Here is a 17921-nt window from a genome sequence, read left to right as displayed (position 1 = left end):
GGCTAAAGTCTGCAAATAAAAGGTCCCCACAGATTTTAACCTATATGGGCTGTTTGAAAATTACCTCCTTTATGCTGATGCAAAGTTAGTCATAGGCCTATCTGTAAAAGGATGTGACACCAAACATAGAAAAGGTCAGCACATAAGGACTGCTTAGTCCATCCAGTCTGCCCATTTGCCTGCCTACTGTACTACCAGAGGTCTTCTTCCTCCCCCGACCCCTGTCACTAAGGTCCTTGTGTGTGTGTGTGTGGGGGGGGGGGGGGGGGGGGGGATTTGACACTGAAAAGGTTTACCTTGAAAAAAATCGGATTTAGCTAGGTAAATGTACTCAGTTGCCTCTAACCAACTAAATGTATGTGGTTAAAATCACAAGCAACACAAATTTAACTGGGAAATAAAGGGGGCCAAGTCAGAAATAGCTGGAACGGGCTTTCCAGTTTAGCCAGCCAAAGAATCAGCACTACAACTAAATTCAGCTGAGTAAACCCGGCTACACAAATAGACCTAAATCTACCCACTGAAATTTGTGCTATATCAGGGTTCAAATTATAGTGGAATGATAAATCAACTTGGTGCGCTTTCTGTTCAGGATGGCATAAAGTCCAACAAGATAAAGATCCTGCAAGAGACTAAAAGCACAGTAAGAATATACAGCAGGTGTGGACATGGTTTAAAAATACCATCTTAGAAACACAGTCCAGATGTATTCCACACATTAAGAAAGGTAGAAGAACTGCCAGCATGGTTAAAAGGTAAGGTGAAATAGGCTATTTTACCCAAAAGAACGTCCTTCAAAAATTGGAAGAAGGATCCATCTGGAGAAAACAGGAAAAAGCATAAGCACTGGCAAGTTAAATGTAAGACATTAATAAGCTAGGCTAAGAAAGAATTTGAAAAGATGTTGGCTGCAGAGGCGAAAAACTCAATAAAACCTTTTTAAAATATATCAGAAGCAGGAAGCCTGTGAGAAAGTTGGTTGGACTGTTACAATGATCATGGGATTAAGGGGCACTTAGGGAAGATAAGGCCACTGCAGAAAAAATAAATTAATTCTTTGCTTTGGTGTTTACTAATGAGGATATTGGGAATATACTTGTTTCATTTTTCACGGGTGATGATTCAGATGAATTGAACCAATTAACAGTAAATCTGACAAACTGAAGAGTAGCAAATCACCTGGACCAGATGGTATACAACCCAGGGTTCTGAAAGAACTAAAAAATAAAATTTCAGATCTATTACTAATAATTTGTAACCTATCATTAAAATCATCCATTGTACCTGAAGACTAGAGGATGGCCAATGTAACTTCGATATTTAAAAATGGTTTTAGGGATGATCCGAGAAACTACAGACTCATAAGCCTGACTTCAGTACTGGGAAAAATCATGGAAATTATTCTAAAGAACAAAATCACAGAATAGAGAGACAGACATGGTTTAATGGGACACAGCCAACATGCATTCACCCAAGGGAAGTCTTGCCTCACTGAGCCAGCAGATTTAGTATATTCGGATTTTCAGAAGGCGTTTGAAAAGTCCCCCATGAGAGGCTTCTAAGAAAATTAAAGCGTCCTCGAATAGGAGGCAATGAACTTTTGTGGATTGCAAACTGGTTAAAAAACAGGAAACAAGTAGGATTAAATGGTCAGTTTACTCAGTGGAAAAAGTTAAACACTTCAGGGATCTGTACTTGAACCGGTACCTAATATATTTATAAATGATCTGGAAAGGGGGACAACGAGTGACATAATCAAATTTGTAGATGGCATAAAATTATTTAAAGTAGTTAAATCACAAGCGGGTTTGATTAACTGCAGGAGGACCTTGCGAGACTGGAAGATTGGGCATCCAAATGGCAGATGAAATTTCATGTATATAGGGAAAAATAAACCATGCTGTAGTTACATGTTATTAGGTTTCATATTAGGCGTTACCATCAAGAAAAAGATCTAGGCATCATAGTGGACAATATATGGAAATCTTCGGCAGCAGTCAAAAAAGCAAGCGGAATGTTAGGAATTATTAGGAAGGGAATGGTGAATAAAATGGAGAATGTTATACTGCCTCTGTATTGCTCCATAGTGAGACCGCATCTGGAGTACTGTTTGCAATTCTGGTCCCGTATCTCATAAAAGATATAGCTACACTGGTGAAGGTACAGAAAAGGATGATCAACATGATAAAGGGGATGGAATAGCTCCACCTATGAGGAAAGGCTAATGAGGCTTTTCAGCTTGGAGAAGAGACAGCTGAGGAGGGATATGATAGAAGACTATAAAATCATGAGAGGACTAGAACGGGTAAATATGAATCAGTTATTTACTCTTTCAGTTAAGACATGAAGTTAGCAAATAGCACATTTAAAACAAATCGGAGAAAATTATTTTTCACTCAACACACAATTAAGCTCTGGAATTCACTGCTGGAGGATATGGTTAAGACAGATAGTATAGCTGGGTTTAAAAAAAGTTTGGAAAAGTTCCTGGTGGAGAAGTCCATAAACTGCTATTAATCAAGATGACTTAAGGAATAGCCACTGCTTAATATCAGCATTAGTAGTATGGGATCTATTTAATGTTTGGATACTTGCCAGGTACTTGTTTCCTGGATTGGCCACTGATGGAAACAGGATGCTCGACATGATGAACCCTTGGTCTGACCCAGTCTAGTGACTTCTTATGTTCTTACCTGTTCTGTGGATTTTTGAAAACTGATGCCCATTTGTCTATTCCAAGAATGCTGAATTCTACACTGTTTTGGTTCCTATAATCTCAGCTAGAAGTCTGTTCCAGGAGTCTACTATCTGCTCAGAGAAAAAGCATTTTCTTGTATTTCTTTTGAGTTTCTCTCCCATCAGTTTCATATGACCACTCCTTGTCCTTGAGTTTTTCATTCTTTGGAAAGTGCTATCTTCTGGTAACTGCTAGATATTTGAATGTTTGTAACACATCCAAGGCTCCAAAATGTAGTTGCCTGGCTGTCAATAGCAACCAAACACCTAAAGTCAATGACAGTGATGAACAACAGTAGGTGAGGTGAAAGAGGCTATTTTAGCTGCATAGACCAGATCAGGGAGTTCCCCTACCTCAATCAGCTCGCAAGCCAAAAAATGGTGGTGATATCTTCTATTGAACTAACTCAAAGCACTTTTTTTTAAACATATTTCTGATACCTAATCAGCAACAATTCCCAGATAAAGAGTGAGTCTCCAGAAAGCTTTTCTAATATTTTAAGTTATTTCCATAAAAAGCATCTTCAAACTGTTGAAAAAGTGAACTTGCTTTGTACAGGAATATGAGGAAACCACATAAATTGCAAGCAATTCTCCAATTTTTTTTTAATTATAAAGGTAAACTTAAAGAGGAGAACTTTGCATCAAGAATATTTGAGACAGTACTAAGAGGCCAGATGCAACATCTCCCACTGCCTCTTTCTTTAAGAATCACCAGCTGGGTGAGAGTCTGAGCAGCTACTCTGACTTGCAGTACTATAAATGTATACCTATGTCATAAAACTGTGCCGCCATCATCACACTCCTATCAATCAGCTAACTGGATTCACTCCACAGTTCTAACAGCATTCATTTATACTACCACCCAACTTCCACATAAAGGTCACTTAAATTGCAAAGATGAGAGGATCTGACGAGATGTAATACACACTAAAAGGTGTTTTCAACTTAGTTATTTCTGAATGTGGGATGTAGGGACTGACAGATGTAGGGATGTAGGGACTGACAGACTACATCCTAGATAAAGACAGTTGAAGACAATTAACCCTGCAAACAAGATCCTAACAATTTGAAAAGATGTTTTAGCAGACTGTGATACTATTAGACAGACAGAGATGTAAGCTGGGGAGCTGGTACCACTATATAAAGACAAATATATTCCTGTTCATGGGCAGTTTTTGTGAATGTTATGTCATGTTTCTATAGCGCCTTCCCTTGACACAGTCAGACCCAAAGCGGTTTACAAAACATGAAAATAATGCAGTGATAATACAGTAAATGCAATACCTCATAAAAAATAACATCACAAATACAATGTGGTCTGGTACCACTATAGAAAAGGTATAGATATGTTCCGGTTCATGGGTAGTTTTTATGAGAACTCTAGTACCATTTTGCAATACTGCAAAATTCTAATCTGTAGAGACCTTGGATATTCACCACAGCCTGGCTACTCATAGGGAATCCCTAACCTCTGTTTAATATTTTGTTACACGATTAGGAAACAATGAATAAAACAGAAGAAAGACACATAACCATGGGATGGACAATTTTTAAATGATTTTACCTCCCATTCATGTAGTTTCACAGCATGGGTACTTTTACCTGTGCTGCAAAGCAGCAGGGCTGGGAGAAAGCAGAGCCAGCAGACAATACACTAGGATTTTATTTTTAAATCCATGCATTTTGCTTACAGCATCAACTTTGCACCTGCTATAAAGCTCCACCCACAAAACCAGCTGCCTATGATTTGTCAAAGGGGGAGTTTCCCTTTAAATATTGTCTGCAGGACCATGGGTTGAAAGTACCCATGGACCGGCAAGACAGCCACAGAGTTTCTAAAGTACCCTTATAACGTATATAAGCAAATAACTAAATGATCGATGCAATAAGATACACTTGGCACAGAACACAGTTTATCCCTCAGTTGTGCGCACATATTTTGGATGCAAACTTTACTGCTGATGCAACAAGGAGTTTTGCACATAATAATGTGCATAATCTCACATGGAAATTCCATATTGATAGCACTAGGTATTAACCTCTTCCAATGTAGAGAGGTGCACTAGCTTAACTCATGTTTTCTTAGAACTGGAAACATAACTCCTAGTCTGAGGAGGAGTAAAGAATCTAGGGCTAATATTAATCTACAGGGGGAAGCTGGAATTCCAGTGCCAGGAACTGTAGTCAGTATTTTATATGCAGAAAATGTGCTTCATGCATAAAATACATTTTTTCCGTGCATAAAATATGATTATGCACACAAAAAATGCTTTCTGTGCTGAAAAAATGCCTGCATAACTCGGATTTTATGTATAGAGAAAAATGGTTTGTGCGCACAAATCATGTTTTCCATGCATGAAATATGCTTTATGGCATATAGATCATATTTTATACATGGAAACCATGTACATAATCATGTTTTCTGTGCATAAAATATGAGCTATGGTAAGAAATTATGTTTTGTTATATGCTAAGCTTTTTCTTTGAGCACATTTCCTGGTTTGTATAGATTTAACTTGCAATGTATTAGCATACCATTAGCGTTTTGAACTGGGAGTTAAACAAAAATTAACTTGTGCGTTAAACTGTGCATTGAATTTCAGCACACAGTTTTAATGCTCAGATTTTTACATAGACCGCTAAATAAATAAGTTCTTAAGAATGATTTACTTAAGTTGCACCACTGGAATCTCTCTAACATGTTACTGGCCCAGCTACCATATGGGTACTTTCTGAAGGAGCATACCAAGGCCCAAATCAATACATGTCAAGGCTTCCATTTATGAGGAGAGATTAAAGTACAACTTCTGTCTACTTATAGAATTGAATATTTTTTAGAAGTAACTGTTACACACATTTAAAATAGGATTTGTCTGACTTTTCAAACTGTATATGCATATTTTCCATAGACAGCAGGATAAATTAGCTATGACATGTGGGTCATGTCGCCCAGCACTGAATGGACTCATCTCTCTAGCTCAGTGAAGTTTTACTACTGAGCATGGGCAGACATTCCTGCTCTCATACTGCCTCAAGAGCCCCTCAGTTGATTGTAAAGCTGATCTTTAGCTAGGTAGTCACCCACCTACCTCCCCAGAGAATCATTACATATGGCTACTTCATCCTGCTGTCTTTGGAGAACCCTCAAACTTGCTTTCTCCTCCATCAATGAGCAGTCATGATATGTGTGAAAGTCCCAAGCTGAGGGTGGCAAGAGGAGCACTTACTGAAAAAGCAACCTAGCCACCCAAATCCCAACACACCCTCTCCCACCAATGGACTACTGGGTGAACTGGCTGTGCAAATCTGCTTGCCCAAAGCTACTATCGCTTCTTGAGAGTTTATCCAAACAGTAGTGGGTCATAATGGTGTGAGTTGACAACTATGCTGCAGTTTTGCAAATATCCTCAAATTGGCACAGTTCTTAGGTGAGCCACTGAGATAGCAATGGTTCTTTTTACATGAGCCTTGACAGTTTTTGGAATCTGGAGGCCAGCCAGATCACAGCAATGTGCGATACAGTCTACTAGACAGTTGGATAATGTGTGCTTGGCAATAGCTGTTCCCAGTCTGTCAGGATCACAGAAGACAAAAAGTTGAGAAGGCTGACAAGTGATTGAGTTCTCTTCAGATAATAGGCAAGGACACTTTTACAGTCCAATGAATGGCGTGCCTTCTCCCCTTTATGTACATGAGGTCTTGGAAAAAACCTGAGCAAAACAATGGCTCGATTCAAATGAAATGCCAAAACCACTTTTGGCAGAAACTCATGAGTGCGGAGTACCACCCTGTTGAGGAAAAACTAAATATGGAGAGTAATGAACCAATGCATGTAGTTCACTGACACTTCTAAACAAAGTGATGGCGACTAGAAATACTACTTCCCAGGTAGGAAACTTTAAGGAAGCTGGCTCCAATGGCTTGCAGGGAGATTTCATCAGTTTTGCCAAGATGACTGAGATCCCACTGCACCAATGGCTTTGAACCGTAAGTCTCGTCTGCCATAAACCCTTCAAGAACTTTGATACCAGAAGATGACTAGAGATCTGTTTTCTATCCACTTAAGTGGCAATGGCCCCGAGATGCATTCTGACTGACGACGTACTGAGGCCCGAACAGGAGAGGAAGAACAAGTACTGAAGCAGATATTTTGGAGCATAGGTGAATGGGTTCAAGGAGCCTACCTGATACCAAAATGAAAAATGCTTCCATTAAAAACTGTATGCTCTTCTGGTAGACAGCATCCAGGCCAAAATCATAATGTCTTTAGACAGTGACAATAATGAGATTATCAAAAATTCAATATACATGCTGTCAAGCTGAGGGAGGGGAGCCTTGCATGACAGACAATCCTACTTTTATTTATTTATAAAATTTATAATCCGCTTATCAATAGTCCTAGGTGAGGTACAACTTGACATACATATAAAATAGTCAAAAAACCCCACCACTCTGTTCCTCAGTATAGTTTTATTACATTAATTCAGCTGTATTTTATCAACTATTTTTGTAGGACCTTCATGGGAACAACTTTAAACCCACTGATAAGTTGTATAACCTTTTGGTCCACTCTTATTATTTTTATCTTTTTTTCATGTCCATAACTTATGGAATTTTCATATTTTGCTTAAAACACATTCCCAACCCGTGAAGATCCTTAGAATAAGTCACATCTCATACATCCTAGGGACAGTTAACATCTCAAAACACATTTCAAAAATCTTTTATGAGAGCCGTTTTTACTTATCTTAGTTTTAGGAGGCTGATATTGCTCCCAACGCCCAGCCTCCTAAAACCAAGCTAAGTAAAAACGGCTTCATAAAGATTTTTGAAATGTGTTTTGAGATGTGACCTGTCCCTAGGATGTATGAGATGTGACTTATTCTAAGGATCTTCATGGGTTGGGAATGTGTTTTAAGCAAAATATGAAAAGTCCATAAGTAATGGACATGAAAAAAAGATAAAAATAATAAAAGTGGGCCAAAAGGTTATACAACTTATCAGTGGGTTTAAAGTTGTTCCCATGAAGGTCCTACAAAAGTAGTTGATAAAATACAGCTGAATTAATGTAATAAAACTATACTGAGGAACAGTGTTGGTGGGGTTTTTTGACTGTGTTATTGTTACCTCAGATTTCTGAGTTTTTTGGGGCTGGTTTGTTTTTTGATTTTTTTTTAATCAGATACATATACAATAAACATAATAACAGAACTAGAAAACTTAACTAAATAAACTATCAAATGAATAACAGACAACTATAAAATAAATAAAATCCGTAAAATCAGGTAATACTGATTTTCCTTTATACACTGCCGAAGGCCAGTTTGAATATAAAGCCTAGCCTTTTTTCTAAATACTTTCATGCAGTCTTTAGATCAAATATCGTCGGGTAAGGTATTCCACAATTCTGGTCCAGCAACCGCAAAGGTACTTTCCCTTGTTTCACAAAGGTGGAAATATTTTGTTGCCAGAATCTCAAGCAAATTTTTGCCATAAGATCTTAAAAACCATGGCGGAGTAAACACCTTCAACGAGGCATTAATCCATGCTGGAACTACAGCATGTAATACCTTGTAGACCAAAAGTAAGATCTTGAACTTCACATGTCATATCACTGACAACAACCATATGCGCTACTGTGTTTTGTGCTATTTGACATGCTCGCATAGTAGAGGGAAGAAAGCACAAAAGAACTGCATTGCAATAACCAAGCCCATTTAACACTGCTGCTTGAATTGCATTGCAATAATCAAGCCCATTTAACACTGCTGCTTGAACTGCATTGCAATAATCAAGCCCATTTAACACTGCCGCTTGAATAACTGTCTGAAAATAATCAGATGTTAACAATAGCCTCATCCTCCACATTATACCTAATTTATAAAAGGTATTCTAACAATTTTTGCTATATGAATTTATTGTAAATTCCTGTAAATTTTTGTAAACTAATTTTCCTCATTTGGTTATTGTTCCTTGTTTCCATTGTGAACTATAGTCTCCGTTTCCATGTAAAGGCCTTTTGCCTATTAGTTCTAAGTTAATTGTAAACCGATACGATTTGCAAACGGTTGTCGGTATATAAAAATGCCAAATAAATAAATAAATAGATAGATAAATAAATAAATAAATAGATAAATAAATAAAATGTGGCTTAAATGATAATGCCATATCAAACACCACTCCAAGATTACTGACTTTAGTTGTGACTAGGAGCTTATGCCCCTCGATTTCAGTATTCTTAGGGATATTGTTTTCGGGCAATGAGCTAGCACCATGATTTCTAGGGGGTTTTTTTAGCTTTAAAGCCAGCTTATTAGTACATTTCTATATTTTAATATTACTGATCACCAACTGTATATTAGCAATGGCACACACTCCCATTGAATCCCCAATAGGGAATACAAACTGAATATACTCTATATACAGCTTATAGTCAAGATCTGTATCAGCCAACAGACAACAGCGGGTCTTTAAATGTTAAGGAGAGTAGCCGAAAAGGCTGAACACTGTGGTACACCAGTAGAGAGAGGAAACCATGTGGAAAAACCATCAGCAATATCTACTTGCTGAAATCTGTCATTTAAATATGATTGAAACCAGCTGTCGACTTTTCCCTTTAGCTCAAATTTGGTTAGCCTCGTTAATAAAATCTCATGATCTAGTATGTCAAAGGCTGCCGAGATATATAAAAAAGATCAAAAAATATCTCTCTCCACTATCCAAACCTGTATGAAATTTATCAGTACTTGCCAATAACATTTCAGTACTATAACCATGCTGAAACCCAAACTGAAGCTGATCAAGTCAGATACTCTTTTAGTTGTTTAAGCACCATTCCTTCAATCACCTTAGATAAAAAAAGGCAGAGAAGAAATGAAGCAATAGTTGGAGAAGTCTCTAGGATCTAGAGATAGTTTCTTTAGCAATGAATGGTCTTTCACTTGCTAACTAACTCTGATGGCAAATATCCTTCATTAAATGAGAGATTCACTATAAAGCCAGTACCTCTCATACCCCTAGATTTATCAAAATGCTATGGGGTAGATTTTCAAACCGCGCGATTTGGCGTACTTTTGCTGGCGCATCAGGCGCAAGCAAAAGTACGCTGGATTTTAGTAGATACACGCGTAGCCGCGCGTATCTGCTAAAATCCTGGATCGGCGCGCGCAAGGCTATCAATTCTGTATAGCCGGCGCACGCCGAGCCGCGCAGCCTACCCCCGTTCCCTCCGAGGCCGCTCCGAAATCGGAGCGGCCTCGGAGGGAACTTTCTTTTGCCCTCCACTCACCTTCCCCTCCCTTCCCCTACCTAACCCACCCGCCCGGCCCTGTCTAAACCCCCCCCCCCCCCTTACCTTTGTCGTGGGATTTACGCCTCCCGGAGGGAGACGTAAATCCCCGCGCGCCAGCGGGCCGCTAGCGCGCCAGGACGCGACCTGGGGGCGGGTCCGGAGGGCGCGGCCACGCCCCCAGACCGCCCCGGGCCATAGCCACGCCCCCGGAACGCTCCCGACATGCCCCGAAAATAGGCTCACCGGCGAGCAGGGCTCTTAAAATCCGCCCCTATATTTATAGCAGAAATAGCTCCCATGATAAAAAAAAGGGGCATAGCTAGGTTAATTTCCCTGCTCCCTCATCACATAGGTAATTTCCACAAGGTGCGATAATCGCACCTGCGCTAATTTTCGCTTCGCGTGCTGATTAATCCACCGCGGAGGCATTACAGCAAAAAGGTTTTTACCACATATGCCATTGGGGGGGGGGAGGGGGGAGAGAATGACTCTGAAGAAACCAACATGTCACTTTACTGTTTATACCACTGTAAGAGGGGGCGCTTTTAACTCTGTGTGGGGGTTTGGGGGAGTGGGATTGGTTTGGGGAGGCGGTTTTACATACACAGTAGGAGGTACGAACAGCAAAGTTGACATGCAAAATTAATGAAAGAGAAGTCCTCTGGAGGAGAACGATTTCTACTTTCAGTAGGAGAAGGAGGTGAAAGTAAATCATCGGTGTCTGTGGAAGTATCATCACCCCAGGTGTCATAAGGATCAGCAGGCTGACCTGTAGGACGAGAAGGGGGATGGATACCCGAAGGGCCCGGCTGAGGCTCCGAGAAAATCGAAGGAATCACCGGGGGCACCGTGGACGCCCTGGGGGGCATTGGTGCCAGCATCGAAGGCGCCGATGTGCGTATCGCCCCCGATGAATGAATCGGTGGCGAGGGACGACATGGCATCGATGGCTGAGGCAATACCCCCGAAGGAGGAATGCGAAACGGTGTTTCTCCTCCCGATGAAGCTGTCATCGGGGAGCGCACCGGGGCCATTGGAGACCCGGGAATTACCGGTGGAAGGGCAGTCATGAGCGTCTCGATCCGGGATAGCAGCGGTGCCAGTGCTGCTGTCATCGGGTCGGTGACTGGTTTCACTCTCGGTGTGTGGCTAACTGAAAACATAGGGAGAGGGAAGGCCGCAGTCAGTTGGCAGGCCAGTGAGGTGACAGGAACCGACCGAAAAACTGGGAATAAAACTCACCGAGCGTCGAATAAATGTACGCGAAGGGAGACCCGTGCAGGGAAAAAGTGTTTGTGAAGTAAAAGTTTAAGTGTTTCCATGATGAAAAAGGATTAGAATTTCTCACAGAGCTCCTAACCGCTATGCTTACTGCAGAGCGGAAAAAAGAAGACTGAGGGAGACACCTGTGGCTCACACGGATAATTGCAGGCTGAGCATGCTCAGTGCACTCAGTGTGCCAGTGTCAGTCAAAGCTTTGTAGAAACTTTGACAGAAAAGTTTTCCGTACAGGGCTCCATCTTGTGATGTCACCCATATGTGAGGACTACCATCCTGCTTGTCCTGTGAGAAAAATAGAAATGTGCCAACAAAAACTGAACTGGAAACCACAAGCCCAACTGTATTATGCAGTTCAACAATGGAAAAATAATCATCATTCCTCACAAAATATCAAGCAATAAAATCAAGATATAAAACATTCATAACATTAAAATCATAGAAATAAACAATAAATAGCCAATAACTTTAAAAAAAAAACCAAACCACCTTGTTATAAATTTCCCAAAACTCCAAAAAAATATTTCAAAACAAAAGAAATATCAGCACCACACAATAATTAAAATAAGGATTTTTAAAAGTCCTCTCCATACATGGGATCTTTTCATTTCCAGTCACCCTGAGATTGTTGTGTATTGGGGGAGGGAGGGCCGCACAAACTATCTTCTCTCTCACACAGGCACACACACAAGCAGGCTCCCAATCTCTGTCACAGGCACATACACAAGCAGGCTCCCAATCTCCTCTCTCTCACACACAGACATGGCTCATACACAAGCTCTCTCTCAAACTTTTCTCTCCTATGTATTCTTGCATGCTCGCTTGCTCTCTCTCTCCCTGGGATGTGCAGGCAGCAGTAGCTACCTCCTTGGACCAATAAAGCGCCACTCACAAGAACACACATACTTCTTGCTCACACTCTCTCCCCCCCCCCCCCCCCCCCCCGAAAGTGCATTTTTCCAGTGGCAATAGTCTCTTCTCTTTGGCCCTGTTGCCAATGCCACAGTCACTTCTCTTCCACCACAAAGATCGACCTTCTCTCTTTCGCCTCGCAGCCCGGCCCCGACACATCAACATCTTGTTTTTGGCTGTGTAATCTGGCCCCAACGCGGCAGCGTTCTCTCTTCAGTCACTTGGCTGGGCCAGATGTGGCAGTCTTCTTTTGGGTCCCGCAGTTGGGCCTGATGCAGCAATCTTCTGTATTCAGTTGCAGGGCCCAGCCCACTCGGCAACCTTCTTTCTTCAGCCCTGGCCCTGATGGGATTGAAAAAAAAAAATAGCGAGGCCGCTGAGACTTGGGGCACGGGCCCAGAGTGCCTGGTGCTAATGACCCTCCTGCAACAGTGCAACACTAGAAAGAAGGGGGGGGAGAGGGAAAACACCACAGCACAGCATGGATCTTGCTGGGGCACACCAGTGTTAGGACAAGAGATAAAATAGTTTTTCTTAGTCTCAGGTATCATATTTGGTGAAACAGTAAATATATACTACAGCATCAAAATCTGACCACAACTTCCACCACTATCTTTCTACTCTATTTTTTGTCCCTCATAATTTCATTAAACCGTGGTGCTATCTGGATTTGCATAGTTTCCTTTTCCTTCAAGGGTGCAACTGTATCTAGGACTTGTAATAGACTATCCTGTCATACCGATACCATTAGCTCTACAGTATCAGAGGCAGTAATATTTGCTGATAAATTAGGTAGCCATTCTTTACAAAATAAATCAGCATCAGTCGTACCTCTTTCCAGCCTCTTAGAAGGCTCTATATGATTATTTTGTGCCTGTGCCAATATTTGTAAATCAGCATGTACAATCAGCTAGTCAAAGCCATAAAACCCCCTCAAATAACCAATTTTTTTAGGACATTATCAATTAAGTTATTCCTTACAAACAATAAAGCTAAAAGATGACCTTCCTTTTGAGTAGGTTCACTACTAATAACTGGTGTCAACACCATCCTTAACATACAATTAGCAAAGTCCTGACATGTGGTGGATAAAGGCATCTCAACAATGTGCAGATTGAAATCATCCAGAATGATAGAATGCTGGGGATTAATCCAAGATAAAATCAGAGCAAAATCACAAGTCACAGAAGCCAATAACAAATGCTTATGGACCAACTGGATCCTAACAATAGGACATAAGAACATAAGAAATTGCCATGCTGGGTCAGACCAAGGGTCCATCAAGCCCAGCATCCTGTTTCCAACAGAGGCCAAACCAGGCCACAAGAACCTGGCAATTACCCAAACACCAAGAAGATCCCATGCTACTGATGCAATTAATAACAGTGGCTATTCCCTAAGTAAACTTGATTAATAACATTTAATGGACTTCTCCTCCAAGAACTTATCCAAACCTTTTTTGAACCCAGCTACACTAACTGCACTAACCACATCCTCTGGCAACAAATTCCAGAGCTTTAGTGTGCGTTGAGTGAAAAATAATTTTCTCAGATTAGTCTTAAATGTGCTACTTGCTAACTTCATGGAATGCCCCCTAGTCCTTCTATTATCCGAAAGTGTAAATAACCGATTCACATCTTCTCATTCAAGACCTCTCATGATCTTAAAAACCTCTATCATATCCCCCCTCAGGCATTCGTATTTAGCATTTATCTCAACATCCTAATTGGTGAAGGAGGAAGCTAGCGAAGATATAACAGCCAACAATAACCCTCACTTCTCTTGAGTTAGCAGAGCCAGATTGGATTCAAGGGATCGGTGGGTGAACTGAAAACCTGAGAACCACACTAATGTAGGCCAAGCTGGAGCAATGAGGACAAGATGCACCCAGTATTTGAGAATCTGCTGAACATCCTCGCCACCAATGGAAGTGGAAGAAAAGCAGATCTGCATCCCACTTGAGCAGAAAAGCTTTCGGAGTGAATCTGAACTTGCTTTGAAGAATGAAGCAAAATTTGATAACTTCCCTGTTGCCCTTTGACATGAATAGGTCAACTGTCAGGCAACATCAGAGGCTGAATAGTCTGTCTGACACATCCTGGACCACTTGTAAGGGCAAAAAACCCTGGTTGAGAAGATCCACCAGAATGTTTGAAATCCCAGGAAGGTAGGGTCCTTGGAGAAAAACCTCTGTGACAGTGAACCCACTCCAAAATTCTCTAAGATTCTTGGCAGAGATTCTAGGACACTGTGTCCCCTTGTTTGTTCACATAGAGCACTGCCACTTGGATGTGAGTTTGGAACAGAATTCTCTTTCCCTGAAGATAAGAAAATACTCTCAACGCATGTTAAATGGCTTATAACTCCAAAAGGTTAATTTGAAAATGACAATCTGTTGTCAATCATACCCCATGAGTTTGGAAGGAGCCTATGTGCACTTCCCATCCCCTGGTGGACACATCCATCACCAGCACTACCTGATGAGGCAGAATTCAAAGAGAACCCACCTATCTCCAGGACGTTTGTATCTAACCAAAGGAGAGATGTTTTCAGCTCCGTGGCAACCTTCATGGGGTAGAGGAATAGACTAGTGATTAGAGCAGCAGGCCATGAACCAAGGAAACTAGGGTTCACAATCCTACTGCTGCTCCTTGTGATACTAGGCAAGTCACTTGACCCTCCACTGCCTTAGGTACAAACTTATAGGGAGATTTATCAGGCCACTGTATATCAAGCAATATAGCACTATTGCATATCACACATAAATTAGGCCTGAAACCTGGCTCTATTACAATGAGCTGTTTTGTATGGTATTTGCATGCATACATTTTGAAAACCCATGCAAAGCGGCTCATGCACAGCAAATCTTATGTAAATAAAATACCGCAACTGTCTTTGAAATTTGTCAAGCCACATTATTTTATCTACAACTTTTAGAAAAATGGTAATCTACCATGAGAGGACTGAAACCCTAATGTGGGTCCCGATGGTCTCATGGTAGATTTAAAGGAACATGCTCTGCAAGAATTGAGCCTCCTACAAGAAAAGCAAAAGTCACCAGATGTCTTCTTAAAGCTCCCAACCCTGCCCACCTTGAGGCTGCCAATTGAGGCGGCCCGGCAACAAAAATTCCAAAAATAAAAGTTAAAGCAGCCTTGCAACGGCACCTGCCACCTAGATCCATATTGCTCAAACCCTTCCTGCCAAATAGAAAGCTCTTCCTTCTGCCCCCCTTTACAAGATAAAAGTAGGCCTGTAGGGCCTCCCCCATCAACCCCAAGTAGCAAAGAAATTCATTTGTGGCCTAGTGGTCCCCTGAGGCAGACCCCTCCAGGCCTCCCTCAAAACCCAATACCTTTAAAATTTCCAATCTGCAAAAGTAAAGGCCCCGGGGCATCTCCGAGCCCGGTGAACACCAAAATTCAAAATGGCGCAAAGGGCAAGGTACGAGGAACAGATCAAAGCCCGTGGTGGTGTCCCATTCTCCTTCCTCAGTCTGGTTAGATTCCTCTGAGGAAAGAGATGGTATGCTCACCACTAGGACCTCTGATGGAAGCTCCCAAAGCATGGATGCAAGAAGGATATTCCTTTGTTGGAACAAATCTGACATTCTGGATAGGAAAATTTGAAAGATGCCCTCCTTATTACTTGCCACCAACAAAGTAAGGGAATCTTCACCAATTCAGCCACCTGGTTTTGGACTGTTAAGTCCTTTGACCTGGAGCTGGGGAAGAGACATCCTCATATGAAACCAGAATCATCCTCCTGAAAAGCACGTACCAGACTCCAAAAACAGTCTCCCTCCTGGGTTAAGTATGCTGTTGGCCATATAGAGGCCAGAAGCACAATGAAGCATATCGGATCTGGAGACTCTAAATGAAGCCCACAGGTAGATGAAAGAGAAATAGCTCCAGAAGATCTGGGATCTGGATTGAGGTGGCAAGATTACAAAGATATTGGCTACTAGGTGAATACCCCCCCCCCCCCCACCTTCCCGCCAGCAGGGGCCCTCACCGGGCCATGCTCAGACCTGTTCTAGCCTCAGTCTTGAAGGCTGCATGATGCAGCAAGGCCATCCCCTATAAAACCCTCCCTAACAGATTACTCCCAACCTCAGCGAGCAGTTTCTTCTCTGCATGTGGTCCCTTGTCCTTGTATTCCTTGTCTAGTGTCCCTGTTCTAGGATTCCTTGTTCTTGTTCACATTGCCTAGTTCTTTCCTCTGGTAGACTTCCCAGTAGCCTTTCTTGCCTGTTTCTTCCTAGCTCTGCTCCTGTCCTAGGTTAGGCCTTCCAGTAACCCCCTTGACCATGTGTTTCCCTTGTGCTATCTGTTGATCCATGCTTGGTCTAGTTCCTTGTTTGATCTCTGATCAACTAGGATCAAACTTATCTTAATAAATCGTGACATCCCAAACACTAGTCCCGACGCGGTCCGCATCCAAATTCCAGCTGGTTGGAATTTGGACGCCATCTAAAATGCTATGAAAAACGTCATTATCCTGTGATGCAATTTGATGTTTTTGATTAAACATTGTGCACCCCCTGATGCAGAAACTGGAGGTTTCGAAATGCGGACCGCATTGGGACTAGTGTTTGGGATGTCACGATTTATTAAGATAAGTTTAATGCAATTTAAAAATATAAAAATCTTTTGCCATATGATTAAGAATAAGACAATGAAGGTCTTCTTGACCGGTAGTGTCTAGTATGATGGCACAAACATTTTTGTGGATTTAAAATATATCTATTACTTTGTTTTGGGGAATTTGTTTGTTTGTTTGAATTGGTTTTTTCCACATTAGTATTTGTAGGAGTGGTTTAAAACTTTAACATACTTATGGAATTTAGGAAGCCAAAGGAAGAAACCTATGCCCAATTACTTGATATCTGTTTAGACCCTTTAAAAATCAGTGCCAGTCTACACTGTCTTAATTTGCCAAGTGTTATAATACTATATGAATGGGAATCCCTAATCTATCATCTTTCTTAGGTGAAAAGAAGATGCTTCAAGCTACTCTTGGAGGTCTCTACCTCCGGATAAAGGCACATATTCTCTTTTGCATCCTATTGAGAGTATTTTGTTTAGAACTCAAAGAGAAATAGTACATCTGGCCCTTTCAGCCTGCATCTGTGAGCTGCATGTATGGAATGAATGCTTAGCAGAGGTGAATGAATGGATCAAATGCAAGAATTGAAGCTTGTGCTGATTTCTATCATCTGTGTTTTTTGCCTGTCATGTTAAAAAAACAGCTTCAAGACATTCAGTTGCTTGTGTTATCAAACATGGGGCTATGATGGTTACACAGAAGGCAACACAGGGATATGAATGCCTCTTTTAAAGGGCTTGGCTTTCCCTTTGGGAGAAATTGTCTAGATTAGATAGTGAAATAGGAAAAACCCAAGGAAGAGTACAAAATGGCACGGAAAGCCCCTTTTGAAAGTTGGTGAAATAACTAAGTCCTCATTCTGCAAATCACAAATAAAAAGCCCGTTGTAATAAGACCTGAGTAAAAACACATATGCTGAACTTTAGTGCACATTTTCTTTATCCACATGCTAAAAAAGACTTAACCCCTGATACAGTAAGCTAACTGTATGCTAATGCATCATGATTTTTAATGTTTATTCCTATTTATTATATATTATGTTTTAAATTTTGTATTATGTATGAGTATATTATTTGTTTGTACCTAACTTTAA

The 17921-nt window shown here is 41.1% G+C and overlaps 1 protein-coding gene across 4 annotated transcripts in view; it reads right to left on the bottom strand.

The window, feature by feature from the left end:
• Positions 1-17921, bottom strand: part of CHD6 (chromodomain helicase DNA binding protein 6) — a 586770-nt gene that overhangs the window by 406500 nt on the left and 162349 nt on the right. The gene's annotated exons all lie outside the window — the stretch shown is intronic.

The sequence above is a fragment of the Rhinatrema bivittatum genome, chromosome 8 (assembly GCF_901001135.1).
Source record: "Rhinatrema bivittatum chromosome 8, aRhiBiv1.1, whole genome shotgun sequence".
Lineage (NCBI taxonomy): Eukaryota > Metazoa > Chordata > Amphibia > Gymnophiona > Rhinatrematidae > Rhinatrema > Rhinatrema bivittatum.
This window is presented reverse-complemented; position numbering and strand designations above follow the sequence as displayed.